The sequence below is a fragment of the Plectropomus leopardus genome, chromosome 14, assembly GCF_026936395.1.
Source record: "Plectropomus leopardus strain MGB_pleo_1.0 chromosome 14, ASM2693639v1, whole genome shotgun sequence".
In the NCBI taxonomy this organism is placed as follows: domain Eukaryota; kingdom Metazoa; phylum Chordata; class Actinopteri; order Perciformes; family Serranidae; genus Plectropomus; species Plectropomus leopardus.
In genome coordinates this window covers 16,470,401-16,494,832 of record NC_142189.1, presented here as the reverse complement: position 1 = coordinate 16,494,832, position 24,432 = coordinate 16,470,401, and the positions used below count along the sequence as shown (strand labels likewise).

Below are 24,432 nucleotides of genomic sequence, written 5' to 3'. Positions count from 1 at the left end.
ACACCCCTACCTAACATAATGAGAGCCCAGGACTTAATCAAATCAGCCCATTCTGTGTGACACAAAGTGAAGAAGGAGCTCTCATTGTATTGGGGCTGAGGCTGGGAGAAGCCAGCCAAGCAAGCAGGCAGGCAAGCAGGCAGGCAGGCAGGCAGGCAGGCGTGCGGGCGGATGGCAGACTGGGCTGTGACGGCCCCAGCAGCTGCAGGGCTCGCAGCCTGATAGATGGCTCCCATATACATCAGTGAACATATAGACAGATGGCCCTCAATGCCTGGAATTTCCAACCCAGGAAGCAGCTGTTCAGCCTAACCTCTGCTGTCCGTCTCACCTTGTTGTCATGGAACATTGAGCAGAGAAGGAGAATGTGGATGGTGACATGGTGCGGAGTGTGGTGGAGCACCACAGAGCGTCGGGTTGGGACAGGGGAAGGGGTCTGAGTCGAGGCAGGGCTTGCTGAATTCATATTAGGTGGCACTTTCTCATTCTGTCTCTTCTCTCTAAACCCCGCCTCTTGTTTTTTTTTTTTTTTAGCCCGAGGATGTAGGATCTGGGTGGCACTGCCGTTCTTACTCATGACCACATAAACAGAGGTGGAAGCCCCAAATTATTTATTCCTTCTCTCCCTCTTTGTCTCTCTCTGCCTTTCAGATGGATGACATAATTGTTGTAAATCACCACACTGGATTAATGCAATCTATTTTTCATCTCCTCCCCTTTCACTCCTGCAGGCCCAGCCTGAGTTGTTACATAAAATATTGATTGCTCTTGTGTATTTCTCTCATTGTATGTAAGCATTTTTATTAGCTAACAGGCGAGTAGAGGAAACCAGAATTGCCCCCCCTTCTCTCACTTTATATAAAAACTTTTAATAGCTCAGCAGATTTTGTTTCCCTGCATCATCCCTGCACACTACTGGGAAGCCATGGAGATTTCACCAGGGGAATACTGGAACTGGAATACAGGAAATACAAAAATAGGCTACTCTCAAGCAATGCTTAAGAAATTGTAGACGCACAGGTCTGTGAGATTCTAAAATAAAAACTTCTTTTGTGGGAAGCATGGCTTTAGTAAAGTTGCATCTGAATAATTAACAGCAAATTCTAGACACTGAGTTGGACAAACACAAACATGTTCAGTCATTGTTTCAAAAGCTGTTTAAAGATGTACTACAGATGTACATTCATCAGGACTCAGGTCACATGACTTGGATTGGAGTCAAAAAATGTAATTACTTTAGACTCAAGCCCAAAGATTAAAGTGTGTCATTTAAAGTTTGCCAAGAATCACTCCATTTCCCCTCATTTCCTGAGTCAACCAACATTAATGCTATTCATTCCCAGCAAGTCGATGATTTAATTCCCCAGATACACTTTTTTAAAAAAACAATCCAACAGCATCCAATCAAATTTCAGGAGAGAACTATGAAGAGCTACCATGACACTAGTAAATGCTGGTTGGAAAAAATAATGCCAAAGATAATTTCTTTGCATACAAAAACTATGCAGTGGTCAACAAAAAACAAATAGCAGTTTCCAAAAAATACAGATGGGGATACAACATCTTCCAACAAACTCGTCTTAACACACACATGCGATTTGTTTGTATATCTAGTATATTATGACTGTGATGTTAAAATGATAAAATATTAGGTGAAGCGCGCACTTGTTTTGGACTCAAATCTCAAAGTTTAGGACTTGGGACAGAACTTGGGACTTATCAATCTTGACTTAAGACTTGACTTGGGACTTGTCAATCCAGACTTGGGACTTGACTTGCAACTTGTCAATGATGACTGGAGACTTGATTTGGTAATTAATTTGATCCTTGTCAATCTTCACTTGGGATGTGACTGGGACTTGTCAATCTTGACTTAGGACTTAACTTGGATTTATCGGTTTAACTTGGGACATGACTTGAGACTTGTCAATGTTGACTTGGGTCTAAACTTGGGACTTGTCAATGTTGACTTGGGTCCAAACTTGGGACTTGTCAATGTTGACTTGGAACTTAACTTGAGACTTGTCAGTCTTAACCAGGAACTTGACTTGGGACTTGCTAATTTTGACTTGGGACTTCAGTGCAAAGATTTTAGACTTTTGACTTGCAAAACAAGTAACAAGTTGTTCCCACCTCTGACAAACACAAACATGGCCCAATAATGTTTCAAAACCCGTGTTAAAATATGTTCTGACCCAGCTGTAACTCACTGGTCTTATGTAAATGTATTAGATGGTAAACTCAGCACATTTTGTACCATAATGAACCATCTTCATGGTTGACCCTAATGTATCTAACCACCAATATTGTTCTGTGAACCTTCCCAGAAATGCCCCGATATAATTGGGTCTGCCAGGAATTAAAAAAGAAAAAAACTCCTCAGCTTCAAAATTGAAAACACATGATTCCCATTGACTTAGCAAGGATTTCATGTTTTGGCCGAAGCCTTATGTCACTGGGAGGAGCATCCGACTAAACGGTTAATTTGCATAACTTTTCATAGGCTCTTTTCCAAAGCAATCATGACAGTTTTTGGGATGCCCTCTCACTGGAGAAAAAAAGGGGGGAGAATGCGAGGCTTGGATGTTTATTGAGTCTATAACAACCGCTTTTTGGAAGCCAAACAAAGTCTACTGCAGGCACTCAGGCATATCAAATTTATTCTGAGCACAGCAGTGAAAAGGGACAGTCTATCAGCATCAGAATACTAATATCCAATATTCGGTGGAAGGAAAAATGAAACAAAGAGAAAAGTATTTTTGAAGTAATAGAAAAAGTTTATGTAAAACAAATGGGAATTCAGTAATTCATCTACACCCCGGGTCCTCTGCAGCTGTCTTCTATATACATCTGCATATTTCCAATAAACATAACAGGGTAATAAATGTTATTTTCTCTGAAGTAAGCGCATCACAAGTGGAGGTGTCATCTAAAATGTATTTGTGATGTGCTTGATGAAGCCTGCTCATCCCTCTGTAATGACACCCCAGCCTCTCTCATGTGTTATGCATCACATCTTGTTACCATCTTCCTCTGAGCATGGCTGTCATCGTGTGTCTTCTTAGGCCCCTCCGGAAGCATCGCATCAGCTAAAGGGATACATGGCGGAGGGGAGGGGGGTTATTAGATGCCTCTTCAACTTCTCAAACTCCAGAAGGTGTCATTCTCATCTATATTTGCTGAAGCCACCTTTTTTTCCTCCTACTGCCAGACTGACTCATTACGGAGCAGAAAGGAGACAGTGGCGAAGTAGTAGGTGTGAGAGCAGTTTGTTTGAGACCATTCTCACGATACATTATTGATGCTGTATTTTTGTTATTAGAACATCTCTCCTGCATTATGCATACCAAGTTCAGGGAGAGTACCATCTTTTACCAACCCTGGTGAAGTATGAGAACATTTTGGCCTCAACTTGAACCGAACACTTAGGAGGTTCTTCAGATTTTTTATTGAAAGTGTTCCAGTGTCTCGGTGGCATTTCCATCCATTGTGAATGCTTGCACTGCTTCTTTCATGATCGTGGCAACAAAAAAATGAGATGGAATATTTAAGATGCTGCGTCCACTCTATGTGTTGCATATAAATCACAGTCTAAAGCAAATCAGGTCAACTCAAGAAGTTCGCTCTGGATCACGCAAGGAAAATAAATAATCACTTATAAATTATGCTCCTTAAGTAGTGCATGCATAATTGAAAAAAAGGAAACATTACCATGGATTGAACCCAGGTCTTCCATAACGGTGGGATGCATTTATGGCACAAATGCCCACAGACAGCCTCTCATTGTTAATCCTCCAGAGGATCCTTGTTGTGCGTATCAATGTACGTGCAACATTGCGACACAGCAAAGCAGAGAAAGGAGCATGCATCACTGAAAAGTTACTTTGGCTCATCTTCTTCATTAATCATCAAGAGGAGGACTGAATCTATATGGAAGGACTGTTACAAACTAATGACTTTGCCTCCCTTTGTAACCTTCCTCTGACAGCTATACTATTGGGTTACAAGGAGAGTCACACTAGTGCAGTCCCCACTGCCTCATTTGCATAGAATTAATGATGCATGCATATGCAAATGAGCATTTTAAACAATGTTGATTACTGCCTATGTATTCATAGGCCAACAGTCACACATGTCTGACATGCCACTTCTGCATGTAATTTGCACCACAGTAAAGGGCAACTGGTACTGTCTCTCACGTAGGCTCATCATGGCTGCAGGCGGCGGTGATAACCACTTTATCTGTGTCTCAGCTGATGTTTATTTATTGGTCTGAATCTCTCTTCTGAGACGTGGCCATATCACTGATAATGTCAACAGAGCAGGATTAACTTTGTTATGCAGGAAAATACAAGATTTGCATTGGATTCATGGCTACATTAAGATCAGCAACAATTGACAGGTACCAAATACTGTACATGCATGTGTTCTCCCAGTATACTGGTTCCTTTACCAGTGCGCAAGGACTAAAAAATGAAGTGGAGAAAACTGCAGTTCCTCTAATTGTAACTGGAGGCTGGCCTTTAAAGTCAATCTCCATAGACCTCCATATTAAAATGCCCAACTTCACAGCAGAAATAAACATGCTTACAACCTGGTACAAGAGTTTTGGTCTCTATAGCTAATATCAACATTCTCGATCACTGTACAGAGGTGATTTTTTATGTAACTAACGTGGTGGGACGGGTCAGGTGTGATGTTTTAACGACGTGTTATATGTGCAACCCACCACTGGGAGATTTAAAAAGAAGCTGCTGGCAGTTAATGACTAACTCGAAGAAGAACAGTGACCGAAAACAAATTAGGGAGACAATAAAATCCTGCAGCTCCTTACCCTCCAAGCAGAGGTTGAAATCAACTGCCATACAACAGGGACCTTAAATGATTGTTATTTCCATGTTTATGCCCTTGTTACTGACAGTACTGGCCGACACACGTCATATGTCACACTAGGCAGACACATCAGGCCCATCATGCCTCTTCTGTTTCCAGAACTCCAGCATGCTATCTTAAATCACACGCTGGAGCAGCATTGTGCTGGCACTGTTTGGTTCTGTATAAAAAAGCAAAGCTGGCATAATGAAGCATCTCAGCTCCAGATCTACAGCTCCACCCTACTGCCCAAATATTGTCACTTCTAGCTCCAAAAATATAAGATAGCAACGGCAAAATGCCAAATTCCAGGTTTAAAACCATGAGTCCACAAACCAGTGGGTGACATTACAGTTGCTATGTCCTTTATCTATGTCTGACACACTCAAATACACACATACAGACATACACACATACAGACACACACACACACACACACACACACACACACACACACACAATACCCTTTTAAATCTACAATAGTTTTTTTTCTCCTTTAAGACAAGATGAGTCAGGATGGGATCCTGTTTTAGACCCCAGATGTTCTCAACCCTGTGAGCCTGTGGATACATCATAGCATGCTTTCATCCAGCTCCTGGCCTGCTGAGGCCCACAGAGGCCCGTGGATGCCATCCAGACCAGCCCTCTCATTCGGTTAAGGGCTCTTCAGTTGTAGGCCAACAGCACTGAGAGCCTGTGCATGTCAATCCATCCCCCTTTGTCTTCCCCCCCCCCGAGTCAGCCCCTGTTCTGAGACTGTTGCAATTCTAATATCTGCATGTCTTGCTATGACTTACCACTGCCCTACAGCAACAGTCAAGAGTGGGGAATATCTTAAAAAGAGACAAGAGATGGAGTAAACTACTTCCATATTAATATAGAGGTAGATGCTGAGAAAATGGGCAATTGCTACTTTGACAATTAGCCACTAATATTTCTATTTGTCAATACAACCAAGTGTGAAAATGAGCGATTCTACAATAAAATATTCTAAAGGACAAGGGTTGTACCATTTATTATGGGACAGAATTTGCACTTTTGTAGTCCTATTTTCCTTTTACAATCAGGGTCACAACCCCTGCTTTTACAAGGCTCTATTTTCACACGTATTACACTTTACTGTGTCAATATTTACGATCTGCTTGTAACCTACATTCACATTATATCTACGCCTTGTCACAATTTGCATTTATGGACTTACACTAAATGGCCTGTTTTACTCCTATATACTCTTATAATGGTAACTCCAAAGTCAGGAGTATTTTTATAATGCATGGGATCACAAGGTTTTGCGTACAGCACATTTCTTGTATGGGCTGACACCTATAAAAAACAGTACTGAAATCAATATACTAATGTATTTCTTCTTCTATTTTTTATCTTATTTCTGTAGCCTGACACAAAATGGTAATGAATGCTCAGGGGATGTTTACCCCATTTAGATTTCATAGAACTTGGTGTCTGCATTGATTAATGTGTGCCTAACCTATGTTTTCATTATAAGAGGAGGAGGTTGTGTGTGTGTATGTGTGTGTGTGTGTGCGTGAGTGTATTTTGGTGCTCGATGGGGGTTATATTTTGGGGTGGTATGATTGAAACCCCCCCATGCCTCTGTGTGGAGGTAATGAACCTGAAGACAAGCAGCGGCTAGCCTGAAATTTCATGCATTGAGAGAGTGTCAGGGCATACATAAGGCTGGCTTGGTCATTTGTTATCGTTAATCTTTACATTTATGGCTGCAAATATGTTATTAGGAGGCGTGTCCAGAGTATTTCACTTTGATTGGGCCATGCTCTATGACATATTGATCAGCTGAGTTGGGTAGGGGACCAGCAAGGCGGGCCAAAGTGACCAAGACCTTGACTTTGGACATCCCAAAGGCATGACCATGAATTGTCCGTCTCATATTCAGCATCCATGGTTATTTCCCTTTGTAGGTGGATCAAGGGCACGTAAAGCCCATCACATTTAGATCCACCACTAGCTGGCTGGGTGAGTAAGTGACAGCAGCATACACAGAAACCAAGATGAGGTCCGGCAAAGACCAGCAGCCTCCTCCGGATTACATTCCAGGAAATCCTATCCATCTTCATTCAAGCATTTCAGTGCTCAGTGAAATGGTATGGGAGGCTGGACCAGATTCAGATTGGTTATACGCGTTTGTGTGTGTCTGTGTGTGTGTGTACACATAAGTCATATCCAAGTCACTACGCTATTCCAGGGGCTCCTATTTTGGATAGCTCTTAACATGCGTGCTCACACCCCTCCACTGGCTGCTGAATTGAGCCCTAATAAGCTGACATGATTCCTTTATTAATCATCCATGGAAATTTTTATAGGTGAGCTGCGCCTTGCCAGGGGCCACGGGTCAAAGCCAGCAGCCCCTTTGCATTATCCTGCATACAGCTCATGTCTGCTGCCATCCAGAAACGACAGGGCCCAGGTCTCAATCAATTATACAGCAGTCTGAAGCTATAACAGCATTTGCTATTTGCTAGTTCAAGCAGCAAATCCCATGATAAAACCAACAGCAACCTATCACATGCACAAAGAAAAATGCGAGGGTTAGTTTATTAATGAACCACGTCCCGCTCACCTATTTATGCGCTGGCATTGCTCGCACCATATCCGTCTTTGTAAGTCCGAAAACAATATGCCATTAGTCATATGAAAATTCAGGGATGGAAAATTTCCAATTCTTGAAAACAAAAAGGGTTCCATATATACATGCACGGATACGTTTAGGGGCAATGTTGTGGAACTCACTGATCAGTGTCTGATGAAGGTAACATTTCTCTCTGTCTGCAGTTAGACTAATGTAAAGGGGAAAGCCATTTGGCACTCTGCACTGGTGACATTTGTGAAGATTTAGCGATTTGTGGAGGGAGACAACTGCAATAGAATGTGTGTGAATCAGCATTGCTCTACAAGGTGATGTCATGCTTGCAGCCGCTAAGCTGCTCCTGGGCTCACATGCATAAATGTGCTTGGTAATAGTGTGGAATGCATTTAATCCAAAATGCTTTGCAATGCAGATACATCACGAGCACACTTTTTTCCCTCCTTGTTTGAGACAGGGCTTTCTCTGAATTTGGGACCCTGTTGTCATCTTGGTGATTCATTATCGTACATGTGCTTGAGTTATTTATACCCACTTGCAAACATTTAGATAAGATGAAAGGAAGAAAATATACAAAAACAATCAAATAATAAACCCTAGCACAGTAATAAGTTAGAAAAAAACTGAACTCAAATCAGGAAGAAATGCAAGTTGTGATGAGCAGAGTGCGTTCCAGCCACAGGGTTTCCGAGTTGACAGCATACTTAGCCAATTTAAAATGAGGATTAAGCTAGGTGTTGACCCAGCTACCAAGGGACTGTAATCCCAATCACAACTACAGCCCATACTTTATGCTAATAACAGCTCATTTTATTAATTTTGCTATTAAAAGTGGTGATGTGTATACATATATATAAATAAATTATCATGCTAAAATGTCATCAAGATTAATGGAAAGACCAATAGACATTGCATTTATGGAAATTACAATATTACTCTTTGTAAACTGTGGTCCCTGCTAATGGATTTTATGCACCTTTATGGTAGGAAGCCTTGGCACCTAGAGAATAGAGATCAGGTGGAAATGTGCAGGTCATTATGCATCTGGACGCCCAACCTTCCTCTCTCCTTAGCCCAATGCCCAGCTCCCGGCTGTAAATTAGAAGGACAAGTTGTGAGCGACGATCACTGTTTATTGCTCTGTTTAAATTCACCCTCCATTCGGAGCGACATATTACGGGGTGTAGCTTTAAAAAGAAAAAAAAAAGAAGGCAGCATTTAATATAAATGATCTGGTGTTGATTGTGATGGATACACTATGCAGAGACACCTTGCCTTCAAGGGCATCGAGGGATAAGCTATCATTTTCTTCCTTGTACGCATGAAGGGAAGAATGACGGAGGGTCCAATGTCATCACAGTGTCTACAATAACACACCGCAACTCACACAAGCACACACAACATGATATGCAACAACAAATTGTTTTCACAGGCCACATTGTTCTGGATGGTTTGCGTATTTTTAAAATGTGGTATTAGCATTTAAACATGTTCTGAAATGAAACGGCATCTTAAATTCTCGCCTTGGAAAACTAGAATTACTGCTTCAGGGTTGTGTGACTCAACAGACCAGTCAAGTTGCACTTACAGTTTACATCCATGTCTGTGAAAACATTAATGTTTCACACACACCTTCAACCCAGCAGCACACAAAATGTATACAATTAGCACAGTTTCAAGGTGGGCACCCAAGATTATTGTCACCAATTAAGTATCTGACCAAACGTTTTCCTCTCTGTTCTTGAGATATGCTGTTGACAGTAATTTGACTTTATGCATATAAAATATCGTCACTTCATCATCATATTGTTTTAGACAATGGTATGAACTTTGCGATAATAAGAATGTGATTTCATGAGTTATGGCAAAACACATGTTTTGTGAGGTCACAGTGACTTTTGAATTGACCATCCAAATTTAATTAGTTCATTGTGGAGTCCGGGTGGACATTGGTGTCAAATAAGACGAAAGTCCCCCAAAGCCATCTTGAGATATTACGTTCACGAAAACGAGACAGACACAAGGTCACAGTGACCTTTGACCACCAAATTCTAATTATTTCATCGTCAAGTGTAAGTGAAGGTTTTGTTTGTTTTGTTTACAGGAATGAAACAGCTGAGATCACAGTCACCTTGAACTTTAACCTATGACCACCAAAATTCAATCAGTTCATCATTGAATCCAAGTTGATGTTCGTACCAAATTTGAAGACATTCTCTCAAGGCGTTCTTAAGATATTGAGTTCACAAGAATAAAACAGATGAGGTCACAATGACCTTGAACCTTAACCTATGACCGCCAAAATTGACTCAGTTTAGCGTTGAGTGCAAGTGGACATTTGTGCCAAATTTGAAGAAAATCTCCCAAGGCGTTTTTAAGATATTGAGTTCACAAGAACGGGATAGACGGACAACCAAAAAACATAACGCCTTCGGCAACGGCTGTCGCCACTGCGGAGGCTGAAAAATGGCCCTGTGTGTGTGAGGGAGCAACAGCAAACAACAGGCCCCTCGCTCTGCTGGTGAGTGGGTGACCTTCTGTCACATATTCTGCTGAAGCTCCAGCAAGTTTTAGTCTCAGTAGTGTTTTACCTCCTCTCACCTTTGCTGATATTTCAATAAAGAGAGCCAAAGTGACCCAGCTTTATAAACCTGTGCTCAGCATAATAAGCCTATGTTACGATTAATGAGATACCCAGGGCATTATTTGTTATCTTATATATCTTATTGATTGCATTGTCTTTCATCTTTGCAGCCGTGCTCTCTCTCTCCGTCTCTCTGACTCTCTCCACCAACTCTCTTTCTACCCCCTGGCAGTCTGTTTTTGCTCTCTCCGTCTCGCTCACTCGTTCTTTCCCCTGAGCCCACCGTTCTTGGTTATATAGGAGTTGTTGAAGGTTGAATAGTCATGGCATGCAAAGTGCAAGCTTGTATAACTACGCCTCCATTACCTGCAGCGTGTGTGTGCTAATAAGTCATCTTAAGTCAATGACCCGTACATATCAAGCTTCTTAGAGTAGCGATCCAGGATCACTGCCCATGCAGGTCCCCTTAACCATCTTATTTATAACACACTTCAAAGGCTCAACTGATTCTCGATCAGGCCTCCCACTTTGAGGTGTCTGGTAAAAAAGACCAAGCGGCTGCAGGGGAATTGACTCACACACACACACACACACACACACACATGAATATACATGCACACACATACACGCACGTGCACACCCTTCCGCACAAATACTGCCTTAAGTGTTGATTGACCTCGTCTCAGTTCCAGGATATGAGAGTGACGCCTGCAGGAAGCTGGACAGCCACATTTTGTTTGATCACATCCAGCCACGCGGCTGATGGCAAATTCCAAACGTTGTTCATTTATCGAAGGAAAGCTTTGCTCGTTTAATGGAGGCAGAGAGGATTGGAAGTGACACAGCATAAACAGGAACTGTCAAACAATTAAACAGTGTAAACATCACAGATGAGCCACTGATGAATTTGGCTGTCGGAAGCCATTTAGCGAGGCTAAGCCAAGTCGCCTGAAAGGTGGTTTTATCTGCCCGTCCTCCCATCTGTGACAGTTGCTCACACTGACTCAGACAGATACTTTTAAGAATCTGCATGAATGACATAACTGGAAATGTGAAGGACTGTGTTTAAACTTAATAATGTGTAACAGTCAAGCTTAAATGTAGCATGTTTGCTCAGACGCTGCCTTTTGAAGAATGAGTGATCGTCTTGCGCTGGTAGAGCATGGGAATTTGGGAATATGCAATGTAAGCACTGCTACTAAAGCTATTAACCTTGACACCATTATGCAAAGTGGAGAAGAATGACACTAAATAGAAAAAAAGACTTACCCTAATAGAAAAATTACAGGGAAAGCCCTGAGCAGGTAAGAGTTCTTTGAGTGAAACTGAGAGAAACAGGAAGGAAGAGAAAAGTATTGTTGATATCAACAAAATTCCAATGAAGCAATGAATATTAATGCAGAGACGCGAGGTTTCTTTGTGAACGCCCTGCATCTCCGTTGTATGTTTATGATAAATGAGCGCTCCTTCTCTCTGTGTCAGGGTCCCCTGACCGACAAATAGCAGGCTAATGACAATAGCCACAACATATGGTAATGGACCTTCACAATGCTCTACTATCAGTGACACCTAGAACCTGCAGGGCTGCTATTCATGTGAACTATACAGCCATCTTCATATTTAGTGTCGACTGTGTATTGTTTAGGATGATTGAGTATCTGATTACCATTTTATTTGCTGCTGGCCCATTGTAACTCACTGAATGAGAACATTTCCATACACAAAAACTAGTGTGAGGTAATTCTGTGAGGACCTTCTGTATTAGCTTTGGATCTTTACAGCATTTAGTTAAAGCTATTACAACGATGTGATGAACATGGATTTGGCCAATGACTATAGATGTTCGACAATACAGATCATCAAAAGGGAAGCAAAACTATCTCAATCTGCTGGCTGCAGTGAAGGTCAAAAACCACGCCCACTCTATGTTAGCAGATGGGACATGGGCCAAACTAATAAAAACAAAGTACATGTCAAATAAATTTTACCCAAAGATGGTTTACGGCGCTGATATGTGTTTAAGTACTCATTTTTCCAATGAATTTGGTGTTAATTACTTATTTGATGCTTTAAAGAGGGAGTGTGATGTAATGACTTACAGCAGTGGGTGTCAAGAGGTGTCCTCGCAATCAGATGTGTTGCTTGCAGTTGGGTTGGACAGGTGCTGGCGGTGGCGTCCTCAAGGTGGTCTCAGGGGGGATATGATACAGCTGCTGGTGCCCCACTTGCTCCCACCTGGAAAAAAATAATTGGAGAACAATATTACTTTCTGTTAGAGGCTGTAGAGCTATCCTTTTTTTAAACTAGCCTGATGGTGGTATATTGGACAAGCTAAGACATCCATTGTTTCCATCCATGTGGACATAGCTAGTTGGAATTGAGGTCAAATAATGCTCAAACTTTAGGCTAAATTTTGGCAAGGGAACAACTACCACTTTGTTTTCTCTTGAACTCTCAACTCAAAATATCTGAATGACAATGGGTTCTATGGGTTCCCACAAGACACCCATAACCTATTGAATATTTTGTTTCTTAAAATCAATGTAATCTTTCAATCTGAAGCTGTACATTAGTTATTTAAAGAAAACAGGATTGCTGTGCAACTCACAGTGTTAATTGTACCATTATTAGTCTACACATATCATGTAATTAGTAATGTTAGCTGTAAAATAAGAAACTGACGCATATCATTATGTTATTTCTTAACTCTCCATACTTTCAACTGGCCTATATACTTCAACAGCATAACTGAATCCCTGAAATCAGTTATGGCTTTGAGTTTTGGTGTGCCACCCCAACATTTTTAGTGGCCCCATCTGGCCACTCCTACAAAAAAATTCTGGGGGCGCCACTGTCACTACTGCGAAGACTCTTGCTTCAAATGACAACACCTGCAGGACACTTTTTTTTTACAATTTTTGTACAATGGGAGGAGGTGGAGATGGATCAGTTATCTTTCTATACAGTTTATGACTTTGACCCAGATGTTTACCAAGAGTTTACAAAGTCTTGCATGTATTACTTATGTATCTTTTGTGTAAAATCAATGAGGAGTTTCTGTAACCACAAAAAAGCTTGAATATTATGCTGTGCACCTGGGTTTCATATGAGAGGACATCTCCCCTGGTGAATTAAGATCATCATGCCCATACAGTATATCTCCCAAGCTTTGGGATTAACTTTTTAATCTTCATTTTAATTCTACTTCAAACATCCTAAAACAGACCCACACACATACACATGCATGCAATACCTCCCAAAACTCTCATCTACACCCCATCTCCCAGTAGGCAGTGACCAGAATCCTGAATCCCCTCTTAGCTGTGTGTGAAATGTAGAATAGCCCTCCTCTCCCCTGCGCTAATCCAGGCCCGTCCATCCCCACAGCACTGGCCTGTGACAGATACAAAGTTACAAAGCTGCTAATCTCAGCGCCCCTGTAGCCTGAGGGTCAGTGGGGAGCTCCTCTGCCTAAGCAGGGCCATCCTGGGAGGCCAAGACGGCAGATAGCTAGGCCTCAGCCCTCAGCGCCGAGCCCTGCCTGTCGGATTAATGCACCTAGAGGGACATGGTGTTTCTGATGGGCCGTGGGCTCGCAGGATCACAGGCTCACAACACACGGGACTTGAGTAGTTATTACAGGGGAGAGCTAGAGATGTGTGCTATCACACTGCTCGCGTCCAATCCACCGGCACGTTTCTCAGAGAGATAAAGACAAATGGGAAGAGGGAGAACAACACAGCCAGATAGATACTCCAAGACATAAACATACAAAGAGTATGTTCTGTTTACATGTCGAACTTGTAAGTGTGAATTCAGCTTGAGGGCAATATGCAGAATATTAAAGGAGAACTCAAATTGTACATTAGCAGAGAGATGCATGTTCCTGTCCCTTCCCTGAAGGATGCAGCAGTGCACTTATATGATAATGGAGAACTAATTCAATAATTAATGGTGATAACCATCATCAGCAGCCCAAATCGATTCTTATCTTTGCCTGTGTTGAGCAATGCTACATTTTTAATGTTCTTGTCATTTTGATTAAGATCATGTCATTGCCTTTGTCCTCGCTTATAATGTGAGTCAGAGAGCTTGGAGAGCTAGTTTTCTTTTATGTGTGTGTGTGTGTGTTTAATTAGGCTTACCCAACACATAATATGCTTTATTCAAAGCCATCATACAGATTCTTGCCGTACAGAGCATAAGTGCTTTATGGGATTTAAAAATATATACATATCCATTAAATATGTGTGTGTGAAACTGTGTCTATGACCAGGGCTGTGGTGGTAAAATAAAGTGTGGGTAAACCCGACCTTACCGCAGCTACACAAGCCTCGGTTTTAAAGTATATGAAGCGGCACTCCAACTCGCATGGTGTTTATTACAGTCATAATGGATTAACAACATAATGTTGTGAGGATATACAGTAGGTTATGAGCTATGCAGTTTACAACTAGAGCTTAATATTAAAGCAGCAGCTGAATGGATGGTAAAAGCTGATCCAAAAATAATTTTAGCCTCACATATGTGCTAAAAGCTCATTTCCACAGTTTTGTTTTGTATCTTTATTTCCATTGGCATATAGGCTATATGGAGCAAGCCCCTTGTGTTCAATGCAAGGAAATGCATCTCTTCATGGATAGATGAATTCCCCACAGCAGAAGTGGCAGCAAAGATGATTTTGAGTGTTTTTTCACCATCCGATCTTGTGTAATATACTCATGAAGCATTACCGCGATGAAAACAGGGTAATACATGGAGACGAATAAGTAATGTAAAGTGTTTGCTGGCTAAACATGCCGTCAGACCTTTTACATAGAAAGAAAAACATAAATAGAGCTGCGTTGCATTCATCAGTCTGTCAGGTAATTCATTTTTACTCTAAATTGATTCCTTGATCAATAAATTAGCCAACTGAAAGAAAATTAATTGCTAACTATCTTGATAAACATTTAAATCATTTTCTTCTTTTGTGTTTATTTCTATTTCTATTCGACTTTATTTAATTTTTGAGATTTTCCTGCATAGATTACTTTCACTTTTAATACTTTAAGTACATTGGCTATTCCTACTTTTACTTGAGTAACATTTTAAATGCAATGTAACAGAGTATTTTCACTGTGTAGCACTAGTACTTCTACTTAAGTAGTAGAACTTATACTTCTTCCACCATAAATGCTGCATAAATGCTGTGTCAGAATGAACAGACGTCTCGAAGGTACAGCCCTGCTTTCTGCATGTTCCTTACCCAATATTTATGAACCGCTCAGTCGTTGATGATTCTAAAAAAATCAATGAACCATCGGAGGCAATTATTCCATTTTGTTGACCATTAAGATTAGGTTGCAGGTGAGAACTCTGAAGGTTAGTACGCTATTTAGCCAGCTTATTCCTGTTTCAAATCATGCAAATACAACCTGAACTGACACACACACACACGATTGCACACTAACACACCTGCACCTGAGCAGGCAACACAGCAGCATCAGTATCCTGTGGTAGATTCGCACCAAATGACTGGAACCCTGAGGGCTCAGGCAGCCATGATGAGGAGGGATTAGGAGTGGTGGGTTGTCAGCAGGATGCATTTGTGAGTGAGCGTGTGTCCGTGTGTATGTTTGTGAGTGTGTAGAGAGAGAAATCAAGCTGTTTCGCTATCACATGCTTGCTGAATCTGGTGGGTGGAGGCTTTTAAGGCCCACAGATGTCCTTGCACTTGAAATCCTGAAATCTGCTCTGGAAGTGATGAGGTATTAGAAAGGGATGCACAGGTAAATCAGGTCCGAGGTCTCAAATAAATGTCAGCGAATGAAGCAATTTCGTGTCATAATCTTGGCAAAAAAAGTGGATTCCATTATTCCCATTCGCATGTGCAGCTTCTAGGATGCTCACACTATTACAGCAGCTTTTATATCACATCCATATTCAAATATCAATTCCTCTCCAACCAACGAGTTAAATGATAGAATGTCAGCTACAGAGGATGCTTTTCGGTGTCTCAATTGTAACCCTGTTTCATATTCATAAACTCTCCACATGACATTTTCCCACTCTTGTGTGATATCCTGTGTCCACACGGCACTCCTGTTTAGAGTGCCTTCTCATCCAAGCTCTAATTCAAAGCCCAAAATTATGGCTGAGTTAAATGTTCTGTTCCTAATGCACTGAAATAATGCTAAATTACAGATGGCTGGTTTTATTTGTGTGAATAAATTTGTGAGCTTAATGGTTTGTAAAACATGTTTTCTATGCATAGTTTACAAACAGGGAAGGATGCTTGAATCTGTGTTATTCCATGAAACACAATTACCGTTAATTTAAGCAACATACAACAATTAAGTGAAGAAAAAAAAAATTCTCCTGCTGCGAATTGGGAAAATAATTCCATGAACAGCTAAGACTTGATTTCTGTGCTGATCAGAAACCACTGAAGCATTCTGTCTTTTTCTGGCAACAAAACACACCGTGGCTCTCACCCAAATGAGCTGTAGTAGTGCACAACCTATGAACAGCTCCCAACCATAGCTATAAATAAATAAATACATATTGTCCATTTAGAATGACGATGGTAAATGCGTACCATATCTGATCACTCTGTCTCAAAATTATATCTACTCCTAACAGATGGGAAAACACTGCCCACAATTAGGCAGCACATGGCCAAGATCTGTCCATTTCTGGAAAGTAAAGCTGACATATTTTCCAGTTATCTGCCAGTATCTGACATTAATCTGGCAATAGAAAAAAGCATTTGGCACGGCCTCCTGTGCCCATAGTGGTGCGTGCTTCCTGTCTGCATCAACGGATGATACTATATCTGGGACCATATCTTTTCGCTTATTTTGGAGTCAGAGAGACAATCAAAACTTTGATGTCAATGTGAGGACAACCTGTTGTCAAAATCATTCCCCAAAGCATCTGAAGAACAGCCAAGGTTTCCCACACATGCATTTGTGGCAGCCTGCCACGATTGAAACATCTGCAGGAACGTGCACTGATTTTATATTTTTAGAGGTGGACAGTTCATATACTAGGAGTGTGGGTGAGGGTGTTGATATTCATGCGTTATTTTTGTGTGGTTATCGCGTCATCACAAGGACACCAAGAATCACTTTTTTATTATATAAATTATTAATATCACTGATTTTTTAAATTAAACTAAAATTCAATTTGAACTAAATTTAGAATAATAAAATCGATCCACTAGATACATTTTGCTGCAATAAAAGGACGGTTTGAGATGAACAAACTGAAATGTTATCTTATTACATAATAAGTTATCTAAAAGGTAACAATAAATTGCAATATATTGCAAAAAAAGTTTAGCGCAATACTCAGCATATCGGAACACATTTAAAATTCTAATGATATTGTATTTTGGCTTATGTATCGTGATAATATCGTATCGTTGAGCCTCTGGTGATTCCCATCCCTAGCATATATTCAAAGATTATATAAACAAAGAATACACTGTTGTTCTTTGCACCACACTCTGAGCGCAGACCATACTCTGGGCACAGACGGAGCAAGTAGAATGCCTGGCGCAGTGAAAATAAAAATGAACTATTCCACAGCACTAGCTGCTCCTCTCATCCATCGATTTGATCAGCTCTATGCAGCAATTATTCACCCCACAACTCGAACTCCTAAAACTGCTGCTGAGAAAAAAAAGAACTCATGACCAGTTCCGTCTGTGCTCTATTCACGGACCCTCAAAAACATCCGAATATAGAGAGGTAGAAATATAAAAGTAGGTAAAGTTTAATAAAGCACGCAGGCACACAAGTTTAAAAAAACGTTGTTGTTCTGTGATCTACACTGACAGCTGTCAACAGGCTAAAGAAAAATGCCAAACTTGAATGCTTGGAAGTTCTGCGGTCCTTGTTTGCACTGAGCACCCCATACTGGATTTGTCAATTATTTACATAAAGAATGATACAAGAATTATATATCAATTTATCAGCATTACAATTTCTGACATGCTAAATGTGCAACGTTGTTGACAGTGACAGTCCAGAACGTGGGGGTCGGCTGGTAAAGCAGACTTGATCAAGATTGAGCATTGCAATAATCAAACACCATTGGACACAACACCTGCTAACACTGCAGAGATTTCAATCGTTCCCACATGTGAGAAAGATGGGCACTACGTGATCAGCAGAGCAGGGGTGGTGTGGTAGGGGTGGGAGGTTATGCCCACCCCCCCTTCGCCGCCCACACCAGTTGTTCCTGACACACTCATCTCACACCACACAACAGAGGAAAAGGGGGAGTTTCAGGCAACCGCAAGGAGTCTTTTATTTTTAGTTAATGATTGAACAAACAATCGTAGCCTCAGAGCTGTGCCCTCTGGTGGGTGTGGCCACCCCTGAGGCCGGGGAGCTGCTCTCTAATAAGCATCCTTTCACACACAAAAAAAGCCCAATATTTGCTCAGCAACTGGAGGAGGAGACGGAAGAGCCGTTAGGGAGCAGGATATTGGTTGGCTATGACAACGCACATGAAGAAAAAGCAGGGCTGGGGGGGGATGGATGGATGGAGCGACAGAGAGAAAAGGGGGGGAGAAAAGGGGATGGTGCACTAAAGGAGGAGGAGGAAGGGGATGAAGTAGTGGTGAGTGCTGATGGTTGGGCAGGGGGCCTTTTCTGCCACATATAGCACTATGAGGAACAGATGGGGCCTGATAAATCCTGAAAGGGAGGCATTACCTGCCCAAGTCACCAAGCAGCCACAATTATCACAGGGCTCTGGGTTCATTGTCAATTAGAGTGGCAGTTAAAGCCAGGCAGCAGCTGTGGCAGATGGCTTGGATCCAGAGAGGCTGGGGGAACCGGGACAGAGGCCAGCCCCCAGGCTCCCTCCATCTCTCCTCCTTCTTTTCTCTCCATCGCTCCTTCTCTTTCTCTAATACAGCAAGCTTTAGAGGAGGATCTACTTTTTTATTTGGTGTGTGACAGAGAGAGAAAATGAGGCAGAGTGAGGAGGAAGTGTGCAGCAAGGACCAAACACACCACTCATTAGAGAGATTGCAGGAAAACAGTGTTGTCTGACATGGATTTTTTTTTGTGTGTACAGCGACTGAAAAAAAAATCTAATCTCATATCTAGAGAACAGCATCTTTTGTGATGTCGTCAGCAAATAGCAGCATTTATTATATGAGAGAGCAATTAGTATTTTCCATTTTTTTGCGGTTATAGTAAATGTCTCAGCTAACATTCTTGACCACAATAACTAATTTATGGAGGTGAGCTCAGAATCAATAGAGAAGAGGAGTTGTCCCACTACAGCATTAGAAGAATATACAGCAGAGATACTTAACTTGCTTTGCCTGGTGGCCCCTTCTGTAAAACAGGAGGTCTGGGGCCAGTCGCAGCAGGCCCATACACATTTCTAGGATTTTAAGATGTTTCTCGGACTTTAGGACATTTCTAGGATTTTAGGTTGTTTCAAGGATTTTAGAAAATTCTAGGATTTTGGGAGGTTTCTCTGATTTTCGGACATTTCTAGGACTTTAGGAAGTTTACAGGAATTTAGGGCATTTCCAGGATTTCAGGATGTTTCTAAGATTTTAGGACATTAGGGGCTTAGCTAGGACCTCTGTCAGGGGGTGCGTGGCACTTTTTTGATAACTCTGGCACCTTCTGTATACTGAAAGCACAAAACTGATTCCCAGTCTGAATCACTTCATTTTTATTGTGGATTAAAAAATGGTTGGGGAGTAATCCGGCATCGTTATGGGGACCAGATTTCGCCCGCGGGCTGTAAATTGAGTATCGCTGATATACAAGCTTTGTCAACTGGAGCACTAATTCACCACATACATGCATATGGTTACAGTTGCTGTTTATTGCAAGTGCATTTTCACTGCCAGGATTCTGCACTCAAACAGTGTTGGAGAACGAACAAAACCAAAATGTGCCTTCGTGGATTTGATTATGATTATGATTCCCTTTATGGTGGAAGCAAGAGACTCTCTTTGGGCTTGAGTTTAGGTTCCAGCTCTTTTTTTTGTTTTGTTTTTTTTCATTCTGTTACCCGTTTCTGTGGTTGTGTGCCAACAGTGGGCCTTGCCATCTTGGTGAAGTATTTGGGCCTGAAGGGCAGCCTTTTGCTGAGTTTGTCCCCATGATCTTCCAAGCAGTCTCCCCCAGCCGCCCAGCCTGAGCCAAGGCTCACCAGCAGGCTTCACTTTCAGCAAGTACCACCATTCATCACCAGGCAGGGGTGCTGGAGGGGGGGTTAGGAGGGGGTACGGCAGGGGGCCAGTAACGGGGCAGTGTGTGCCCCTCACCCCTCCTCTTTTCTTCTCCACAGGCTGCTAAGAATATAGGCCTCTGCCACAGACAGCAGACACACTCCTCTCTTACACGCCTTACAATGGGGCTCCAAATTTATTCAGGGGAGGAGAGACCTGCTCCCTTCTATTGCTCCCTTGCTCCCTCACCCTTGTCTCTTGCCCCCTCCTATTCTGCTTTTTTTCCCTCCCTGTCGCCCTCTTCCCTTGACTGTCCTCCCTCATCCCTTTCCCCTCCGCCTTTCTGGTCCCTCTCGCCCTTTTCTCCCCACTGGGGCATCATTCCTCCTACTTTGTTCCGCCAGTCCCGGGCCCAGCGTCTGGGCTGTCCTGATAGCAGAGAAGAAGTAGCAGCCTATCCATCTGCGTGCCCGGGGCCTGCCAATGAAGAGAGAGGAGCAGAGGTCCTCATTCATAACAATAGCCATTAACAATGCTAACAGCACTGCTGTTGCTGCTGTAGAGGCTAGGGAGCGAGAGGTTGCTGGGACTGGGACAGGGGGTTGCAAGGGCTGGGACTGCAGGGGCCAGACAGTGAAGTATGAGCGGGGGCCTGGGAGGGCCTGTCGCCAGGCAGAGTTGGAGATTGCAGAGATCCGATAGGTTTACGGGACAGACAGCGCTCTAAAGCATGTTGTTAGGGCGTTAAGCAAGCCCTCAGAGTCTCCCAGGCCTGTAAAGAAATATTGATTTGCCTGTGGTCAGACAGCATGTGAAGTCCTGTCCATGTGAAGCTAGCCGCTCTCTCATATTGCCTTGTGGCTTCATGCCCAGTTATTTAGGAGTCTGCAGTTCAACAGTGGTTGCGTCAGATGCTGTGCTAAGGTTTTATTTTTTAAAAGATTCTTAAAAAGTGAAACAAACAAACAAACAAACAAAGAAAACTGTCCGGTGTGTAGGACTTAGGGGGATATATTAGCAGAAATCGAATATGAGAATATTTTCTTTAGCGTATAATCACCTGAAAATAATAATTGTTGTGTTTTTGTAAGCTCAGAATGAGACATTTATATCTACAAAGGGAGCAGTCCTCATTTATGGAGATCGCCATGGTTTAACGCCATGTTTCTACAGTAGCCCAGAATGGACAAACCAGACACTAGCTCAAGACAGGGCCATCACTGTTGTCAGAAGCCCGTCTGTGGCATTCAGTGTCAGGAAAACACAGATTTTTTTTTAAAAAAACAACATGAAACTGAAAGGAATAGACCTCTGCGAATAATTAAGTTCTAAAAACTTCCTGAACAAAGAACACTAAAGGTATTCTAACTGGGAGAAGTTAATTTTAAAATTAGCTGGTTGAAATCTGCAATCCTCTCTGCTATATGCCACTAAATCCCCCTAAATCTTACACACTGGACCTTTAAAAAAAAAAAAGAACATAAAAGAGATTTTTTTTTCACTTGATTTAAAAAAAATAGACAAAAGTAGACTGCATAGCAACACTAAAGAAAATGTAATTTACTGAGCAGGTACTGCATCAGCAAAAACTACAGTACAATGTGGGTGAACTTACTGACAGTCACACAATAGCTGTAATGATGCCCAAGTAGGCCAAATTTACCTCTGGTACTTTCCCGGCTTCCCTCCTGAGTTTTGACACATTTTCACATTTATCAGGAATGCCTATCTGTCTCCAGTAACAACAAAAGGCACCCCCTCCAAAGAACAACACGGCATGGAGCCTCCTGTGAAATGGTTACAGTATAGGCCCTCCCTCACCATGCCTCTCATCCCTCCAATCAAACTGTCAAAAAAGCACAGTCCTTTGTACCGAGTGTTTTAATTAGATTTGGATGGATTTCAAATCTGCTCTTGTTTCCTGGAATGATTCTGAGTGAAAGAAGAAACCCTACAACAAGATTAAGCACTAATCTATCCTTTAGTTACAGCTACTAAAATCTGTCCATCTGCCCATCCATTCAAACACACGCTGGAGCTTTTGTAGTTATTTAAATTTGCATGCTCTCTGTTTCTTTTGCAGACACAGAAATAATTCCTCAAATATATGTAGAAGTCATAAGGGGACATTAAGAACATGCAGCAGATTTATAGTACATTCATGTGGTTTGCATCTCTTTAAAATTTTTTTTTTTTAAAATGTTAGTCTTCTAAGCCACAGGTTCCCAACCTCGACCACAATTTGGGGTCGCCAAATTTTCACAAGGCCTTTTTAATTTTAAGGGGAGTACAAAAACCTTTTTGGATATATATATATATATATATACATATATGCAGAGAGACTACATCTCAGCTTTTGATTCATATTGGAGAAGATAATTAAATTAATAAGTATTAAAGTTTTGATCCTGTTTAACAATGGTACATGGCCCCGAGAGGGTCATAAGAGTTACTGCAGGGGGACCACCAAATTATTGCTTGGCATTATTTTTTGTTCAAGTTCTTTTTTTTCATAAATTAAAATCTGTCTGAAAATACACATTGACCTATTCTAACATATTTTGATTTTGCAACAACTTTTCGTTGTAAAAGTGGATTTTAGATATATTAGGTAGCCATCTACTCATATAGATAAGCGTAAGATTTCTCGGTGCCCTCCACATGTACGTTTAACCATAAAATATATAAATATACAAATTTATCTAAAATTATTATTTCATTAGCACCATGTACGATGTATGCAACATAAAAAAGTATGTTTATATAAAACACTTAAGGCCAACCTACATGGTATTGTTGGCCCAGTTTAATATACAACTTAATTTTAAAGAATATATATAGTAGGAAGTCCCCGCTCTGTCTCTCTTTTAACTAAAGGGTGCTTGGCCAGAAAAATGTTGAAGACCCCTGGGTTAGATTATTATTGAATATATTACATTTAAAAAAATCTTACAGGTTAAGGGCATGGTGAAGACCTGACAGGAAACTACTGACCTATAGCCTTCACTCTCTACTAAACAGCCTAATCCTGCATGAGAAAAATACGCAGATAAAAACTGACAAGCCTGTAGAAAAATGGCCAATGGTCAGGAATGACAATTGTTCATATATATACATACATACATACATAAGTATCTACACAGATAATTGTACAAAATGTTCCCACAAGAGAAAAAGAGATCCAGTTCATAGGTGAGTCAGGGGGGTCGTCAGTTTACTCAATGAGAGAAAAGGGGTTCCTTAAAAAAAAAAAAATCTTGGTAAACACTGCTGTAAGCCACCACTTGTGTGCAGGCAATCTACACTGGTGTGTGTGTGTATGTGTGTAACTTAACTTAATTAATCGGCTGTATTGCATTCTTCCATCCCTCCTTCATGCAGTATGGTATAGGTATACACTTGATCCTCTCAATGTGCTTTCATCAATATAATTGAATTTGTCCACAGGGCAGTGAAACATACTGTATACCATCAATGATTCTGATCAATATGATCCTGTTATGGCAACTTATTCTAGGTGGCACAATCAATACGGCGCATCGTCAACATCGCTGTCTTCCAGACTAATAGTCCTCAGTATCCAATATGGACTTCAGCAATCTTTTTTCCAAGACCTTTAGTGGACTCACAATACAAGATAAAAGTGTAAATGCGTGTAAAGGTATGGACAGTTCTCAGTAATGTAGCAACCAAAGCATAAAGATTTCCCCTCACAGTGTGTTTGAACTGCTTTAACTGGTGGGTAAACAAGTTGATGGCTCACAAGGAAATTGCCTGGAAACCTGACGCAGACTACGCATAATTTGCTGACAAAATTGTCAATGAGTTAATGATCATGGAGAATTGGCAGAGCGTCGCAGCTTTTCAATCCATCTCTAATGCTTTCATTTCTATTGGCAGGCGCTGATCTCTCTCCCCTCGGTGACAACAAAGACCAACACAGAAACTGTCTGCTGATCACAGAATGCACCCAGACTAAACTGAAATCACTTCACTTGCTGTGAGGCACATGTCTGAATCTGCCTCCAACACCATTTCGGGTTGAAGTTTATGTTTGGGGCTTTTCAATTGATTCCAGTTTGTCACAACAGCAATACTAAGCATTGGTTCTACTGTGTGACCCTCTGCTGGAACAAATACAGGAGCATGTTTGTCTATGAG

General features: G+C 41.4%; 1 long non-coding RNA gene across 1 annotated transcript in view; it reads right to left on the bottom strand.

Moving 5' to 3' along the window:
- Positions 1-24,432, bottom strand: part of LOC148187448 (uncharacterized) — a 199,876-nt gene that overhangs the window by 49,172 nt on the left and 126,272 nt on the right. Inside the window, exon 3 of the long non-coding RNA XR_015778798.1 lies at positions 12,176-12,311. This is a non-coding gene — a long non-coding RNA (uncharacterized LOC148187448). The remainder of the gene's footprint in view (positions 1-12,175; positions 12,312-24,432) is intronic.